At 43.8% G+C, this 13,515-nt stretch overlaps 1 long non-coding RNA gene across 2 annotated transcripts in view; it reads right to left on the bottom strand.

The window, feature by feature from the left end:
* Positions 1-763: 763 nt before the first annotated feature.
* LOC115084815 overlaps positions 764-13,515 on the bottom strand; it is a 56,742-nt gene continuing 43,990 nt past the window's right edge. The window contains exons 3-4 of one of the 2 annotated variants that reach the window (XR_003854651.1): positions 1,325-1,496; positions 764-1,240 (exon numbers count right to left, since the gene is read on the bottom strand). This is a non-coding gene — a long non-coding RNA (uncharacterized LOC115084815). Of the gene's footprint in view, positions 1,497-13,515 lie in introns of both variants that reach the window. The other variant, XR_003854650.1, reaches the window with a different exon arrangement.

Here is a 13,515-nt window from a genome sequence, read left to right as displayed (position 1 = left end):
CAGTGTTTCCAGGCGGTAACCAACATTGCCTTACAAAAATGGGCACATTTAAATATTTATTTAGGGGGTAGGATACAACTATTTAAGATTACTATTTTTCCTAAATGGCTCTGTGTGATGAGTGTCTTCCCTCTTGTGCTTGAAAAAAACAGATATACTATTACTCAATAGAGAGCTTAGGTATTTCTTATGGATGGGTGGGAGATCTAGAGTACCTCTGATACAAATAATAGGTATGTTATGATTTGTGGCGTGCCGGTGGGCCCTGCAAGCCGAGGCACTCACTCCTGACACCGCTCAGCCTCAATGCAGCAGGAAGCCACCAGAGTCTCTCTCCCACATCGCCATGCCTGCAGTCTCATTGTCCATGCTTGGTATGTCTGGAACACCGCCAGTCCCAGCCTCCACGCCCGCCATGCTGCCAAGACTCAGCTTCCCCATAGGCGCATGTGCTCCTGTGAACACATAATATGTATAGAATGGCTGGAAACCAGGATTGGCATTCACTGATGACATCACCACCTTGGACCTATATAAGCCTCAGTCCAGGGAGTATATCAATTCAGTTATTTACAGATTAGGCACTTTCTATGTTCTTTAAATCAAAAGGATCTTTGGGCTGATAAGTGGGAGGTACTGCAAGAATGGCTTCATTTGGAAGATCCTAATAGACATACTTTGTCTTCATAAGTCTTTGCAAGTTGCCTTTCGGTCTCTCTTTTTAGGAGATTTATGAAATAGGTGGACACAAGAACTACACATATAGTTTCCCTTCCAGTCATTTATTGCTTGTTTTGGTCACATATGTAAGATTACAAAAACATGCAGATGCGTGAAATGCAGTACAAAATGTTATCCGGGTCTTACATTTCACAAAGGCAGTCCTTTTTAGCAGGCTTAGCAGATTCTGTTTAAAATGTAAATTGATTCCCGGTATCTTAGGTCATTCCTTATGGTTTTGTGATAATATTCAATCTTTTGGAAAAAAAAATCTATGGTTATTTTGAGAACATTGTTTCCATACAATTGCCTTTTTCTGTGCAAATATCAGTCTTTGGCATTCTGTCCGAAGGTATCCGAAATACGGTGATACAAAACTGGTGGATCCCCAAGGCTTTTCTGGTTGCCAGGGCTGTGATACTTCATTACTGGTGACAGGAAATGGAAACTTCCTGCATTTGCTGAAATGCTGTCCATAATTTGCTACTTCTGGAATTGTTGATTAGGAAGATGTCCTCTCCTAGAATGAAAAAAGCAACACTGGCCAACTGGATGCCATTTTTTCTTAGAACCACAAGCCAGAGCCATGCTTTTGAATACTTACTAATTATTGTTACTGACTGTTCAATTGCTGTTGATTAGTGGTCGGTTATCTGTGATTTTATACATTTTCTTTTCTTCTCTCCTTGTTGAGGGAGGAGGTATCTTCGAGGGGTCTGTTCTGTTCTATGTAGTAGCATGCTGTGTTCAGAGCCACAGCTACCATGCCATGCTTACTGTTTTGAAAAATTAATAAACAGTTTTAAACATAAAATCTAGGACACTGTGTCCCAACCAGTGGGCCACAGCTACTCTCTCTCTTTCTCTCACACACACATATTGGTGTGCCTTTGGGCCTGATCAGGTATACGGTACCATGGAAAAGTCACCACTGCCTGATGCTCAGATCCATCCAGCACTTGGGCTCTGCTCTTAGCACACTTCACAGTAACAAGAGACAGCAGCAGTGGGCAGCATGGAGGGCTGAGTCCTACTTTACATATCAAACATTGCACACAGCACCTCCTCATCTTCTCCAACCTGACCTTCTTCTTTGAGTCCTTCCAGCCTCTGTCCTATCCTCACACTGAGTGAGATGAGGAGAGCTGGCACTGAGTTCTGGATATGACTTACCCTGTGTGTTGGGGATAACAGCATTGACTTTTGCCTTATCCTGCACTTGTATATGGAGGAAGCTGGTCTGTCATGATGGGTCTGTATGTGTCTTTGTTCTCTCTCTCCCTTTATTTTTAAATTTGGAAGAGAGACTGGAGGGGATTTCATCACTTCCCTAGCTCTTCTTATGGTCATATGAGTTCTCTGCATGCCCATATTATCTGCTCCGTAGAGGTTGGTGAAAAACCCAACATTTGTGTTAATGAATGTGTGCCTTGGCCTTGAAAAGTTTGGTAATCACTGCTCTAGGACATCTGTGTCTAGAGGGCAGTCCTCCCCTTTACAGTTTGCCCGACTATTTGCAGATGTCCAGCAGCATAAGTCGTGGCTGGGAAAAAGAAAAAAATAAGGTAAATGCACAATTGTTTAAAAAAATGAACATGAGATTACGTGATGTGGTGAGTCTGGTTGGATGTGTGTGCTGGAGCTCTGGTGCTGCCCCCTTAAAACCAGCTTCTCCATGAATTAATTTCTGCTATTTCTGAGACATATCTACATCACAGGAGAAAGGATTTGTGTATGGACAGACTTGTGTGTAAAACTAGGGTGATAGAGATCACGTGATGTGGTGAGCAGGGCGGACATTCCGCCTTGAGCTCCAGGTGCCTTCCCCCTGTGTATCCCATAATATCGGGATACCGGAGCCCTTCTCTCCCGTTTTTACATCCTGCACTTACCTTTCTTTTAACATAGGCGAGCCAGATCTGTTTGTGGAGTTCAGCTATGGGATGTCAATGCGACTTGCCCAAAAAGAGAAGGAGAAGTTGTGCGCCCCAAAAGATAAAATGGCCACCGTGTCTGACCCAGCTCCCACTATCGCTTTGAGCGATTCCATGGTGGCGAACCAGACCGTGGCGGTGGTTGATGCATTAAATTTGCACTTTGATGAACTCTCTGCTCAGATGGCAGAAGTTAAAGCCTCGCTCTCTGATTATAACTCTTGGCTAGACACAGTAGAGGGCTAGGTGATTGTAGTGTAAGACGATACCATGGCCCTTCAGATAAAACTTGCCTCACTAGAAAAGTTGGTGACCTCACAGAACGCAGACCTGGAAAATTGCTCTTGGAGGTCTAACTTCCACTTTGTGGGGTTTTCCGAACAGATATTGGATGCTAAACTGCAAAAAATTCTTGAGAACTAGCTACCTTTGGAATTGGGCCCGCAGGCCTTGGTGGAATGCCTTAAAGTGCCGAAAGTGTCTTCGCTGCGGAGAGCTTTCATGCTGATCTGCTCGGACCTAGCAAACTCCGATTTTCATTATTATACCTGGCTCATTTAAAGATCTGGGTCAGAGATGGTGTTCGGTTTTTTGATTCTCCCAAAGCGATGGAGGACTTTCTCCGTGAGCTTCCTAAACTGGCGACCTGAAGTATGGCTGGTGTACAAGTACGTCACTTCATTTTAGCCAGTTGAAGAAATGCTAAGTGCTCAGCATTTTCTTTTTTGCAGCGCAGTTTATTGCTCTGGTTTTTTTTCTTTTCACCTGGACAGACTGGCTGCTTCTTGTAGTTTGGATTTTGAGATTGCTGAGGACCCTGATTCATTGTGGGACTGTTTGCTGTGGATTAGCCTGCTCACACATGTGGCCGTATCCCAGATTTCCATTGTTTATTTTTGGTCCCTGATATTTACTATGCTGACTCTTGGGGACATCTCTAATGTCCATCCTGTCTCTATCACATGATTGGGCTTGATGTTTATCTGCGATCTCAAGTTCTTACTAGTTCAACAGATATTTATTTATATTTAGGTTTGCTCCATTTATATTTTATCTGTGAGATATATGCCTTTCAGAGGCTGTTATGTCTGTTTTCTTGGCAGTCTCATATAAACAAGGGCTACTATGCTAGGGAAGTGGAACTGGGGGAAAGGGGAAAGCACCTGCGTGCATCAATTGTGTCTTCAACTCTCTGATGGTAGGGGGTATATTTTCCTAAATAGCTGGGCAAGTAGGGGGGGATTGGGAGTTTTGGATTGGGGGGGAGGGAGTGTGGAGTCCAGGCTGCAGTGCAGATTGAGTTCCAAGAGCCAAGTCTTTCTCACATAAGTTTTTTGGTAGGAGGAGGTAATCTTGACTTTGAGTGCTCTGCTGTGTTTCTACCAAAGCTTGTACAGTATGTAGTTCATTCTTTATGGTATTATTTGCTGTTGGGGATGCCCTCTTATATTTTGCATAATGGGAAATGTGCGTAAGTTCCTTACTCGGAATGTGGCAGGGCTGGGCACCCCTGTGAAGAGGGGAAAAGTACTCTCTAACTTAAATCGGCTTAAAGGATCTGTTGTTTTTTTGCAGGAGACCCACATGAATGCTAAAGCACATATCAAATTAAAAAAGAATGGGCTTAATCAAATATTTGTGGCGCCGGGCTCCTCTCACAGTTGAGGTGCTGCCATTTTAATCCATAAATCAGATTTCTTTCAATGGCAGCAGTCCATAGTGGACTCTAGAGGGCGCTATATTATTGTGACGGGGCTTCTTTTTGGTAAACGCACCATTCTGATATCGGTTTATGGGCCGAATCAGTATGATAATGGATTTTTTTTCCAACTTGGTTGCTCAGGTAGTTTCCTTCGATAGAGCGCCTGTCGTACTTGCGGGGGATCTTAACTATGTGGCTGATCCTGCTCTGGACCGGCAGTCGCAGTCCATGAGCAGACCACTCAGCAGCACTAAAGGAGTGCTGTTTTTTTGTAATTCCCTACAGGTCCTTGACGCTTGGAGAGTGCTAAATCCCTGCACCAGAGATTTTACACATTGTGCACATTCTGCTGATTCTAAGTCCAGACTTGACTATTTGTTAATTTCTGATTTTCCTTTTTCTCAGCTGCAGAGCTCAGCTATTGAACCTATGGAAGTGTCGGATCATTGCCTGGTACTTGAGTTATACAGTGGACGGGCTCTGATCGTGACTTCTCTAATTAGCAAATGCCTTCTTGGCTGTTGCAAGATAAAACCTTTAAGGATTTTTTGATGTCTAAATGGCAAGATTACGAGTTAAATAATAAGCAACATCAATCAGACTTCATTCTTTTCTGGGAAGCAGCCAAGGTAGTGCTTAGGGGGGATATCATTGGGTACTCTATCCTGCATAAACGGGAATTTAATAAGGAAATTTTAGAACTCACCAATCAGTTGCAGCACTGTAAGAGGAATCTTAATTAAAATCCGACCCCTGAGCTCCAACTCTTTTTTTGCTGAAAACTTTGAATGACAACTTACATAAGAGAATGACATCTTCTCTGTTTTTGTGGAAAAGCAAGTGTTGCTTACCTGTAACAGGTGTTCTCACAGGACAGCAGGATGTTAGTCCTCACATATGGGTGACATCACAGGATGGAGCCCTGTATGGAAAATTTTTCTGTCAAAGTTTCTACAAAGCTTTGACTGACACTGGCACATTAAGTGCACTGAGCATGCTCAGCCTGCAATTATCCCTGTGAGCCACAGGTGTCTCCCTCAGTCTTGTCTTATAGCTAAAAGCGCAAGCGAAACTAAAATAAAAGTAAAAACGTATACAGACCCAACTCCGCGGGGTGGCGGGTGGGTTTCGTGAGGACTAAGATCCTGCTGTCCTGTGAGAACACCTGTTACAGGTAAGCAACACTTGCTTTCTCACACGACAAGCAGGATGGTAGTCCTCACTTATGGGTGAGTACCGAGCTGGGGATGCCCGAGAGTGCACCAAATGCACCCAAGACACGCGAAAGGCGCAATGACGGGGGTGGAATTTGGAACGGAGGGCATCCTGAAACCCGTAACTGGTTGGTGGAAGGATGTTGGCTAGTTAAACCGAAAAGAATAAGAGTAGACGGCCTGGCCAAACATGGAGCATGCCGGTTAGTCGTATCTAAACAATAATGGGCTGCGAAGGTATGGAGAGAGCTCCAGGTTGCAGCCTGATAAATATGTACAAGCAGCAGTGGCCGAGGGGAAGCTATTGAGGCTGGGACAGACGCGACAGAGTGTGCTTACACTCAGGGGTAGATTTTATAAATCTACGCGCGCGCGTACTTTTGTTCGCGCACCAGGCACAAACAAAAGTATGCGGGATTTTATAAGATACGCGGGTAGCTTATAAAATCTGGGGTCGGCGTGCGCAAGGGGGTGCACATTTGTGCAACTTGCGCGTGCCGAGCCCTGTGCGCGCTGCCCATTCCCTCCGAGGCCGCTCCGAAATTGGAGCGGTCTCGGAGGGAACTTTCTTTCCACCCCCCCCCCTACCGCACCTTCCCTTCCCTTCCCCTACCTAACCCCCCCCCCCCCCCACGGCCCCGGGACTTGCGCATGTCCCGGGGCTTGCACGTGCCGCCGAGCCTATGCAAAATAGGCTCGGCGCACGCAGGGGCGTTTTAAAAGGGTTACATGCGTACCTTATGCGCGTAACCCTTTTAAAATCCGGCCCACAGTTTTGTAGTGAAATGCCTGCATGTTGGTAGGAAAGAGATACAGATCGTCAATTAGGAGGAATTGGTCTGTTTGCCCACTGGAATAGCAGCTTGACTCTTGCCACAGAAGGAAAGAGTTAGGTGGAATTCCTATGGAATATAGTGTGATCTAGATAGAATGCAAGTGCACTATTACTATCCAAGAAGTGGAAAAACCCTCTCGCTTTGGTGAGAGAGAGGTGTTGGGAAAAATGGGCAGAGTATATTCTGAGTAAGGTGAGATGCAATATCTACCTTAAGGAGGATATGAAGTTGAACATGTAAAACCACTCGGTCACGGAGGAACACAGGGTCAGATGAGTATGTAACAAGGTGTGTAACTCACTGACCCTGTTGGCAGAAATGACATTTATGAGGGAAAGAATTTCCCATGCCAAACTGTGAAATGAGAGGAATGGAAAGGCTCGAACGGAGAACGTATGAGACTTATAAGCACAAAATATAGGTTCCATTCTGTGACTAGTGAAAATAGAGGCGGCTTGATCAGTGGACAATCCATGGTAAGCTGACACAGGAGGTTTTACCGTTAATCGGGTATCCCCACTCCCAAACGATACACCAATTGGAACAGAGGTGTACCTATGTGGAGGATTTCTGGGGAGGAAAAGAGTGGTGTAGAAAAAAGAAAAAGGGTAATACCCTTTTGTAAGCGTCATGTGGTAAATCATGCCATTTTGAATGGTAGGATTTATGTGTGGAAGGTTTTCTGACACTACCAGTACCTGAGAACATCAGTGAGTCTACGATTTGTGACTGACCTGTGAGAAGGCAAATTGGTTACTGGTGTGATAGATTGAGAAGTATGGGAAGCATACTGGTCTCGGCCAGGACGTGGGTCTGAGGAGCAGTGAACCCCGTCCCGGTTCAGCATTAGAAGAGTGCTGGCTATGAGAGGCAGTGGAAGAGACACATTTAAGAGGCCCTTGATGGAAGGCGTCTATGGGAACGCATGATTCGATTTGGACGCAGAGGGCAAGTTCGGTTGACCTCAGCGCTAGATGATTTTCCCCGCTACACATGTAGTCCGAGACCATTCGAGAGGATGGAAACCTATATGGAGAAGGTCTGCTAGTGCGTTCGGTAAGTCTCTTAGATAAGTGGCCCGAGAATGTATAGAGTGGGCAAGGGTCAAGGGTAGAGCTGCGCAGCTTCCTTGCAGAGCAGCTAAGAGGTTGTGCGTGCTTGTGTGTTGGAAAGCACATTGTCCCTATGCTGTCTGTCTGTATGCACAAAGATTTGTTGCAGAGGCAGTATTGGAAGGCATAAGGGTATAACTCATGGCTACAAGCTCCAGGAAGTTTATGTGAAACTGTGCCTGGAGTGGAATAGACGCATATTGGGTTGAGAAGATTTTAGGTCAAACTTTATAACCCTGAGAAAATGCAAGCATGAGCAGAATCAGACTAGGTTTTGGTTCTAGATTTGCAATATGGATGAGGGACGAAAGCGGTTGAACAGCTTAGACCCACTGATAATGGAATTTCACTGAATCTAACCCATAGCAGTTTTTGGATCTATGAGGAAAGTGCATAGTGAAAAAACCCCATGACCCGACAATGAAGAATTGAGGGGCTGAGGTTATGGAATATGCGCGCAGGGACATGTAAGAATTTATTAGAATGTCTGCGTGGATGCTGGACAGGAAGGTCATTGTGACTATGGTGTCCAGAAGTGTTGTATAAGGGATTTATGGCAGTGACAGTAATCCCAGGTAGTAATGTATAGTGAGTCATGGAGAAGTTAGAGCTCCTTGCGTGGACTGACTGTAGTTATGCAGCTGTCCATGCAAGGAAAGTGTGAATGATGTTGCACTCTGTAGAGAAACAGCAGTCACCGATAGTGATTCAATGAAATACCTCAGTTGCCAAAGCTGGTGCAACCGGCAGAGCTTGGGATTGTAATATTGTTGACTCATCATGAAGCACATAGAAAGATTAGAGGTAATGTACCATGGAAGCATGGTGTCGAGAGATACCATTTTACCTGTGCCTTCTGAAGAAAGTTGGTATTTCTGAGGTCCAGGATGGGCAGAGAGAACATAAGAACATAAGAAAATGCCATACTGGGTCAGACCAAGGGTCCATCAAGCCCAGCATCCTGTCTCCAACAGTGGCCAATCCAGGCCACAAGAACCTGGCAAGTAACCAAAAACTAAGTCTATTCCATGTAACCATTGCTAATGGCAGTGGCTATTCTCTAAGTGAACTTAATAGCAGGTAATGGACTTCTCCTCCAAGAACTTATCCAATCCTTTTTTAAACACAGCTATACTAACTGCACGAACCACATTCTCTGGCAACAAATTCCAGAGTTTAATTGTGCGTTGAGTAAAAAAGAACTTTCTCCAATTAGTTTTAAATGTGCCCCATGCTAACTTCATGGAGTGCCCCCTAGTCTTTCTACTATCCGAAAGAGTAAATAACCGATTCACATCTACCCGTTCTAGACCTCTCACGATTTTAAACACCTCTATCATATCCCCCCTCAGTCATCTCTTCTCCAAGCTGAAAAGTCCTAACCTCTTTAGTCTTTCCTCATAGGGGAGTTGTTCCATTCCCCTTATCATTTTGGTAGCCCTTCTCTGTACCTTCTCCATCGCAATTATATCTTTTTTGAGATGCGGTGACCAGAATTGTACACAGTATTCAAGATGCGGTCTCACCATGGAGCGATACAGAGGCATTTTGACATTTTCCGTTTTATTCATCATTCCTTTTCTAATAATTCCCAATATTCTGTTTGATTTTTTGACTGCCGCAGCACACTGCACCGACAATTTCAATGTGTTATCCACTATGACACCTAGATCTCTTTCTTGGGTTGTAGCACCTAATATGGAACCCAACATTGTGTAATTATAGCATGGGTTATTTTTCCCTATATGCACTTATCCACATTAAATTTCATCTGCCATTTGGATGCCCAATTTTCCAGTCTCACAAGGTCTTCCTGCAATTTATCACAATCTGCTTGTGATTTAACTACTCTGAACAATTTTGTGTCATCTACAAATTTGATTATCTCACTCGTTGTATTTCTTTCCAGATCATTTATAAATATATTGAAAAGTAAGGGTCCCAATACAGATCCCTGAGGCACTCCACTGTCCACTCCCTTCCAGAGAAAATTGCCCATTCAATCCTACTCTCTGTTTCCTGTCTTTTAGCCAGTTTGCAATCCACGAAAGGACATCGCCACCTATCCCATGACTTTTTACTTTTCCTAGAAGCCTCTCATGAGGAACTTTGTCAAACGCCTTCTGAAAATCCAAGTATACTATATCTACCGGTTCACCTTTATCCACATGTTTATTAACTCCTTCAAAAAAGTGAAGCAGATTTGTGAGGCAAGACTTGCCCTGGGTAAAGCCATGCTGACTTTGTTCCATTAAACCATGTCTTTCTATATGTTCTGTGATTTTGATGTTTAGAACACTTTCCACTATTTTTCCTGGCACTGAAGTCAGGCTAACCGGTCTGTAGTTTCCCGGATCGCCCCTGGAGCCCTTTTTAAATATTGGGGTTACATTAGCTATCCTCCAGTCTTCAGGTACAATGGATGATTTTAATGATAAGTTACAAATTTTTACTAATAGGTCTGAAATTTCATTTTTTAGTTCCTTCAGAACTCTGGGGTGTATACCATCCGGTCCAGGTGATTTACTACTCTTCAGTTTGTCAATCAGGCCTACCACATCTTCTAGGTTCACCGTGATTTGATTCAGTCCATCTGAATCATTACCCATGAAAACCTTCTCCATTACGGGTACCTCCCCAACATCCTCTTCAGTAAACACCGAAGCAAAGAAATCATTTAATCTTTCCGCGATGGCCTTATCTTCTCTAAGTGCCCCTTTAACCCCTCGATCATCTAACGGTCCAACTGACTCCCACACAGGCTTTCTGCTTCGGATATATTTTAAAAAGTTTTTACTGTGAGTTTTTGCCTCTACAGCCAACTTCTTTTCAAATTCTCTCTTAGCCTGTCTTATCAATGTCTTACATTTAACTTGCCAATGTTTATGCTTTATCCTATTTTCTTCTGTTGGATCCTTCTTCCAATTTTTGAATGAAGATCTTTTGGCTAAAATAGCTTCTTTCACCTCCCCTTTTAACCATGCCGGTAATCGTTTTGCCTTCTTTCCACCTTTCTTAATGTGTGGAATACATCTGGACTATGCTTCTAGAATGGTATTTTTTTAACAATGACCACGCCTCTTGGATATTTTTTACTTTTGTAGCTGCTCCTTTTAGTTTTTTTCTAACAATTTTTCTCATTTTATCAAAGTTTCCCTTTTGAAAGTTTAGCACGAGAGCCTTGGATTTGCACACTGTTCCTTTTCCAGTCATTAAATCAAATTTAATCATATTATGATCACTATTGCCAAGCGGCCCCACCACCGTTACCTCTCTCACCAAGTCCTGTGCTCCACTGAGAATTAGATCTAAAATTGCTCCCTCTCTCGTCGGTTCCTGAACCAATTGCTCCATAAAGCTATCATTTATTCCATCCAGGAACGTTATCTCTCTAGCGTGACCCGATGATACATTTACCCAGTCTATATTGGGGTAATTGAAGTCTCCCATTATTACTGCACTACCAATTTGGTTGGCTTCCCTAATTTCTCTTAGCATTTCACTGTCCATCTCACCATCTTGACCTGGTGGACGGTAGTATACCCCTGTCACTGTAGTCTTCCCTGACACACAAGGGATTTCTACCCATAAAGATTCAATTTTGTATTTAGTCTCATGCAGGATGTTTATCCTGTTGGACTCTATGCCATCCCGGACATAAAGCGCCACACCTCCTCCCGACTGTTCCTCTCTGTCATTGCGATATAATTTGTACCCCGGTATAGCACTGTCCCATTGGTTATCCTCTTTCCACCATGTCTCTGAGATGCCAATTAAGTCTATGTCATCATTTACTGCTATACATTCTAATTCTCCCATCTTACTTCTTAGACTTCTGGCATTAGCATACAAACATTTCAAAGTTTGTTTTTTGTTTGTATTTTTATTCTGCTTTTTAATTGATAGGGATAAATTAGAATTTTTTAGCTCAGGTGAGTTTTTAGTTACAGGCACTTGGACTACTTTTCTAATTATTGGAACCTCACTGTCGGGATGCCCTAATTGTAATGCATCATTAGTATCCTTTAAAGATACCTCTCTCCGAACCATGCGCTGCTGAGCGACTGTCGGCTTTCCCCTTTGTTCTAGTTTAAAAGCTGCTCTATCTCCTTTTTAAAGGTTAGCGCCAGCAGTCTGGTTCCACCCTGGTTAAGGTGGAGCCCATCCCTTCGGAAGAGACTCCCCCTTCCCCAAAAGGTTCCCCAGTTCCTAACAAAACTGAATCCCTCTTCCTTGCACCATCGTCTCATCCACGCATTGAGACTCCGGAGCTCTGCCTGCCTCTGGTGACCTGCGCGTGGAACAGGGAGCATTTCAGAGAATGCTACCCTGGAGGTTCTGGATTTAATCTTTCTAAGAGCCTAAATTTGGCTTCCAGAACCTCCCTCCCACATTTTCCTATGTCGTTGGTGCCCTCGTGTACCACGACAGCCGGCTCCTCCCCAGCACTGTCTAAAATTTTATCTAGGTGACGCGTGAGGTCCGCCACCTTCGCACCAGGTAGGCATGTTACCAGGCGATCCTCACGCCCACCAGCCACCCAGCTATCTACATTCCTAATAATTGAATCACCAACTATGACGGCCGACCTAACCCTTCCCTCCTGGGCAGTAGGCCTTGGGGAGATATCCTCAGTGCGAAAGGACAATGCATCACCTGGAGAGCAGGTCCTTGCTACAGGATCCTTTCCTGCTACACCTGGTTGGTGCTCTCCCATTATGAGACCTTCTTCCTCCAAGGCAGCACCAGGGCTGCCAGTCTGAAGTTGGGACTTGACTACTATGTCCCTGAAGGTCTCATCTATATACCTCTCTGTCTGCCTCAGCTCCTCCAGGTCTGCCACTCTAGCCTCCAGAGATTGGACTCGTTCTCTGAGAGCCAGGAGCTCTTTGCATCGCATGCACATGTACAACTTCTCACCGGTGGGTAAAAAATCATACATGTGACACTCGATGCAAAAGACTGGGAAGCCCCCCTCTTGCTGCTGGACTGCTGCCTTCATCTCAATTTTGATCAGTTCCTAGTTAAGTTTTAGGTTGCTATGGGAGTAGGAATGTGTCTAACTTCCTTTAAATGTATTAGTGAATTCACTATGTGTCTGGTAGTGGCCTACCAGGGTCTGATCGAATTCTCAATAAAGTTTTTGTTGATGGTTTTTTGTTTTTTTTTGTGAAAGTGGCACCTGCCTATAAATTAAGGGATGAGCTAGGGGTGGGTGGGGGAGCGTTGGGAAATACAAACAGTCTAACTTCAGTTAGTCAGCTTGAGTGACTCACTGCTCCCTTGATTAACAAATGTTGGTCCCTATTCAAACCCAATCACACTACCTCAACACCTTTCCAAGGTGAGTAACTGAGCTGAACTATTCAACTTTTTTACTTTGGTATATACTGCTCCTAGCTTATTTCTAGCTTCTGGCTACTTTTTTGTGGGGTTTTTTTTTTGTGGGGTTTTTTTTTTTTCAATACAATGCACTCAGTTAGTATTAAAACAAACAGTCAGCTCTTTAAAAGTCTGGAGAACACTCAGTTCTGCAGACTTTTAAAAATAAACACACTATCTACTGCTACCTTATTGACTGACTAAAAATACAAACAGTCTAACTTGTTTATTCACTGCCTACCTACTGCTACCTTATTGACTGACTATTTAAAAATGCAAACAGTCTAACTTGTTTATTCACTGCCTTTCTGACTATTAAAGGCACAAACACACAAACACACTAAATAATATTCCCAAATAGTTAACTTTGCCCCAATACTTTTAAAACAGTCAATGTCCCAAGCAAAAACTTACTGATTCCTTTCAGCCACCAGCAAGGTGATCCTCTCCTCTCAGTGTTTCCCTGCTTCAACGGCAGGGGAGAAGAAAAACAACCAAAAAGGGCTGAATAACATAGTCTGGGTAAAACAAATAAGCATGGGTGTAGCTTGCTTATTGCGGCGGTTACTTCCCCTACTACCTCTAACTAATCAAGCTTGATATTTCACTTGGATG

The sequence above is a fragment of the Rhinatrema bivittatum genome, chromosome 2, assembly GCF_901001135.1.
Source record: "Rhinatrema bivittatum chromosome 2, aRhiBiv1.1, whole genome shotgun sequence".
Lineage (NCBI taxonomy): Eukaryota > Metazoa > Chordata > Amphibia > Gymnophiona > Rhinatrematidae > Rhinatrema > Rhinatrema bivittatum.
The sequence above is the reverse complement of the archived record's forward strand: the minus strand, read 5'-3'. Positions and strand labels throughout refer to the sequence as shown.